Source organism: Silene latifolia, chromosome 5 (assembly GCF_048544455.1).
Source record: "Silene latifolia isolate original U9 population chromosome 5, ASM4854445v1, whole genome shotgun sequence".
NCBI lineage: Eukaryota > Viridiplantae > Streptophyta > Magnoliopsida > Caryophyllales > Caryophyllaceae > Silene > Silene latifolia.
In genome coordinates, this window is record NC_133530.1 from 34,333,335 (window position 1) to 34,338,821 (window position 5,487).

General features: G+C 36.9%; 1 non-coding gene across 1 annotated transcript; it reads left to right on the forward strand.

Moving 5' to 3' along the window:
- The first annotated feature begins 3,769 nt into the window (after nt 1-3,769).
- Nucleotides 3,770-3,876, forward strand: LOC141658159 (small nucleolar RNA R71). The gene has a single exon (XR_012549061.1). It is a non-coding gene; the product is annotated as a small nucleolar RNA R71 (small nucleolar RNA).
- Nucleotides 3,877-5,487: the final 1,611 nt, after the last annotated feature.

Consider the following 5,487-nt stretch of genomic DNA (forward strand, 5'->3'; position numbering starts at 1 on the left):
GACTAAAAATAACAATCTCATTGGACTGAAATTACACTTATCTGGACTAAAATAACACTTTTTGTCATTAAAATAACACTCGTAAAATGCTAAATTACAATAACTTGTGATAAAATTACAAAAATTAAAAATATTATTCGTTAAAATCACTCGGAAAAGATTGAAGTTAAACTTGTAAAACGCTAAATTCTCGAAAATATTCCTTAAAATTACACGTTTTGCTGTTAGAATTACACTCGTAAAATCCTAAAATGTCGAAAACTTGTCTCGAAAAAAAAAAAATGAAAAAACCGAACCAGGAAAAATGTTAACAAAATTTTCACAAACTTTGAAGTATAAGACAAAAGGTGGTGTTAATTGTGTATGATAATGAATTAGTGAAAGTATTACTAAAACTAGAGAGAGAAGTAAATTAATTAGTGTTAAGTGTGTTTCTTGCTTTCAATCTCAACCTTCCACCATTCATGATCCAAGGGTTGTGGGAGGGACTTATGGACTCAAAATATATAAGGGACTTAGGAGAACTTTGCTCTCTATATATATATATATATATATATATATATATATATATATATATATAATATTTTTGATATATATATATATATATAATGCAATATTTTTGAGATTTTTGAATTTTTCAGTTTTTAGGCATTTTTGTATTTTTCTCAAATTAACAAGTAAATATATTCAAATATAAACAATATGCACAAAGTGGATATTTCCCTCCCCACACTTGAAATTTACATTGTCCTCAATGGAACAAAGTATAGGGAGAGAATAGGAAAAATAAGTAAACATATTTTTGGATTTTGAAATTTGTTTTTGAAATGAAATAACATATTTTGTTGGTTTTTTAATTTTCCAAAATTAAAGGACATGTTTTTGGATTTTTTGAATATTTTAAAATAAATAACATTTTTTTTGTATTTTTAAATGATGGAATTTCCTCCCCACACTTATTTATTTACATATTTCCAATGGAAATAAATGTGTGGAGGAAATTTGGAAATGAAATACAAGGTTTTGAAGATTTTTTTAATTTTTCAAATTTTTAGTGGTTTTTGGTTAATGAATGTAATGCATGAACTATTTTATATGCTAAATTTAAAGGACATTGCAAACTACACTACATGTATGCAAAGAGAGCTAATTTAGATTAACTCTTATTCGGTTAAGTAAACTAAATGCAAATGCAAGCAAAACATAAATAAAGCAAAGGAAGAGAATACTAACAATGTGGTGGTTTTTAAGGGACTCCATCAAACCTCTCATCCAAAATTTTGTTGCTTGAATTTCCAAGTAGCGTGATCCATGTCATTCAAGGCATGAAGCAACCGGTCAAAGGCTTTAACAAAAGCCTCAAACAAGCACAAGTAACACCATTTCATAGCAAGACACACCCAACTTCTTTTCCAACACTTCTTGTCATGGTTCCTCTTACTTTTCTTTGCACCATTTCTTGGGTCCTTTTGATGGCTTGGACCCTTCTTCTTGAAGAAGTAGCTAGGATGTGAAGGGATCGACATCTCATAAATTTCATAGAATGAGGAAATTTCCTCATTGTCATCAAAGGAAGGAGAATGGTAAGGAATAAGAGGTGGAGGAGTCAACTTCTCAACATTGAGGTTCATAATGCTATCATTCATATCCCAATTTTCTTGACTCTCCTTTACAACCGAACCATTTCCATTGAAAGCCGCCTCCAAGGCATCAATTTGAGCTTCCCAATCACTTGAAGAATTATCCGACCAAGGTTCACCTTCAAAAGAGCTTAGAACAAATGAATCCGGAGAGTTCAAGAATGATTCAATCTCGTCATTAATTTGGTCTTCAAATTCATCTTCTCTTGAGTCATCTTCACCCAAATCTCCTTTAACATCAACTCTCAACACAATATCACCTCCATTTCCTCCTTGTTTGTTGGACAATTTTTCAATGGATCCAAGTGTGAAGGTTCAATATTATGTTCATTCAAACAATCCTCCAACACATCCACTCTACAACAAGAGTCACTCATAGAAGGAGATTTCATGGAATTTTCCAACGAGAATTCTATCTTGTCATCACCAACTTGAAGAGATAGTTTGCTATGATCATATCAACCCTGGTAGCAAGGCATGGGCGCCCTAGGATGATTGGAATTTTGGAATCCTCAGGAATATCCATCACGTAGAAATCGCAAGGTATCACAAGTTTTCCCACCTTGAGTGGAACATCCTCCACTAGGCCAATTGGAGACCTCACCGATCTATCCGCAAGTTGCAAAGATACTCTTATAGGTGAGAGCTCAAATCCCTTCAACTTCTTGAAAATCTTAAGAGGCATTAGGCTAATGCTAGCTCCCAAATCACATAGGGCCCTCTCTATTTGAATGGATCCAATTGTGCATGGGATATAAAAACTACCCGGATCTTCAAGCTTTTGGGGCAACTCATTCATTAAGATTACACTACGTTCCTTGGACAAATTCACCGTTGTTGTTGGACTCAAGGAATTTTTGTTGGAAATCAACTCCTTCAAGAATTTTCCATATGCGGGTATCTCCTTGATGGCATCAATAAAAGGCATGGTGATATTCACACCTTTCATCATGTGCATGAATTTCCCATACTTTTGCTCAAGCTTTGCTCTTGCCAACCTTTGAGGGAAAGGGATTGGTGGCACATATGGTCTCACGACTTGTTGCTTGAGTTCTTCAACAATCTTGGTAGGTTCATCAACTACCATGGGAGTTTCCACAACAATTTCCACAAGATCATCTTCAACCACTTTTGGTGGTTCAACCACAACTTCCGGTTTGCGACTCTTTTTCCTCTTTATGAACACCGGGTCTTCCAACTCCCTACCGCTCCTCAAATGTATAGCATTAATGGTCTTTGGGTTTTCCTCGGTTTTACCCGGAAACCTACCATTTGAGGCTTGCAATTAACTCATTTGAGAAGCCAATTGAGAGATTTGATTATCCGTCATTCTTTGGGAGGCTTGCATTTGAGTCCTTAGTTGGTTGATAGAAGATGTTGTCTCCTCTTGTTTTTGGTTAGATTGGGTAATGAATTGGGTTTGGGTATTCATCAATTGCTCCATCATGAGCTCCATATTTAATTTGGGTTGGGTGGATTGTTTGAGAGGTTGAGAATTTTGTTGAAATGGTTGTTGGGTGGGTTGATTAAGTGGTTGGAATGGTGGTCTTGGTTGAAAGATGAGATTTTGCTTTTAAGCTTGAAAATTTGGTGTAAATTGTGATTTTGGTTGGAAAGTGGGGTTTTGGACATTTTGTGAGCCATGGGAAAAATTTGGGTGGGTTCTCATTCCGGGATGGTATTGATTGTTGTTGAAAGCTTGTCTAGCCGGACTTGATTTCCACACTCCATTCACTTGCTCCATACAATTTGCCTCTCCTATCATCAAAGGACATTCATTTGGTGGATGCCCTTGATCTCCACAAATCTCACAATAATACACTTGAGACGAATTTGATAAAGAGTTTCTTGAGGTGTTACTAGAGTTCAACAAAGCAATTTGTTGCTTGAGCTCTTTTATTAACCCCTTGACCTCAACATTGTTAGCCGACTCGACGGTTGACTTTCCTTTCCTTTTATGCCTATCATTGTTCCAATGAAAAGTACGGGAAACCATTTCCTCAATAAGCTCCTTGGCCGTCTTGTGATCAATTTTGTCTAGTGCCCCTTTTCCCGAGCCGAAGTCTAGGTTCATCTTCATCTCATTATTCAACCCCTCATAGAAGTTGTTTATCAATTCATCATTTCCGATCCCATGATGAGGGCACAACCTTTGGAGTCCTTTATACCTTTCCCACGCCTCATAAAGGGTCTCATCATCATGTTGGGTGAAGCCTTGAAGCTCACTCTTGATTCTTGCGGTCCTTTGTGGTGGAAAGTACTTGTTCAAGAAGGCCTTGGAAACATCCTCCCAAGTTTTAAGTGAATCGGGCTCACAACTCTTCAACCATTCCTTAGCACTCCCCCTCATGGAATAAGGAAAGAGTCTAAGGCGGATTGCATCCTCCGACACTCCATTTGCTTTATACATATCACAACTATCCAAGAAATCATTAAGATGTTCATTGGGGTTTTCGGTAACTCCCCCTCCGAATTGATTTCCTTGGACTAGTTGTAATAAAGTAGCCTTCACATCAAAATTATTTACTTGTATAGGTGGCTTGACAATGCTTGGGCTTACCACCTTCTTTGGAGCTAAATTGTCCCTCATAGGAACCGCAGCCATTGTTGCTTCTTCGGGAATTCCAAATGGATTCTCAAAGAGCTCAAGATTACCGGGTTATTCTAAAACACCTTCCACTACTCAAGAAAGGGATTAGTAACAAAGAAAGACCTAGTCTAAACTAGAATAAAACGATTAATATCTAGCCTTTGTTCCCCGGCAACGGCGCCAAAAACTTGATGGTTATCAAATCTTAAACCTCGCAAGTGAACTAGTTCGTTGCACTAGTTGAGGGTCGAATCCACAAGGAGCATGGGAGAATATTAATCGTTTTAAATCTTGTGTTTAGCTTAGTCGACAATAATTGAGATGGAAATTTTGCTAATCAACTAAACTAAATAAACGAAAATGCAATTGAACTAATTATGGAAATAAAGCAAGAAAATGAAAGTGATGTAATTCAAGGAATTAAAAGCCTAGGAATCGATTTTCACCAACAATTATTAATTCATCATCATGATTCCCTTAGCTAGTTATTGGGGTGATATGTAAGGAGGATATGGCTCTAATTCGCCTAATACCCCCCTCTCGGGTTCGCATTAGGACACTAGTTCTCCCAACCCCCCTCCCTTTCGGTCTCGGAGGTCGGAATCCTAAGGTAGAGGCCCGACTACCCTAGAGATGTGCACTTCTCTAAGGTATCCTAGCATCTCCTAAGTCCATTAAGCCCTCATCATTTTCCGGGTCATCCAACTCCTTCTCTCGAAGGTCGAACTCAAACGCTAGTCTAGAGGTGCCCTCCCCGGTTCTCCCTTTCGGTCTCAACCTAGGTTAGCAATATGACCAATTTCCGGTACGCGATTCCCAACCTAACCAACTTTCGTTGGTGGACAAGGGTCACAAACCAACATTACCCAAAATTGACCACTTCACAAAATCAATCCTCTAGTCTACCCTTACTAATCCTCCCCAACAACTACCTTTTAATGGGAATCAATCAAGCAAATTACTCATGTTGGATTAAACCGAGTCCTAGTTAAAGGAATACTCACTAATCATCGTTATTAAGACAAAATAATTAATAAAGATGAATACTTTAGACATGGACATAGTCTAAAATTGATTTCTACAATTAAACATGTAACAACCAACAAATCTATTAAAAAAGGCTAATTAAACTAAGATGGTAAATGATTAGTGCAAAAAGTAACAATCTTTGACTCAACAACTCAAAGATTCAAGCTTTAAAAGGGGAACAACAATGGTGAACATGAAAAGATGAACAAGAGAGGAAAATGATAATCT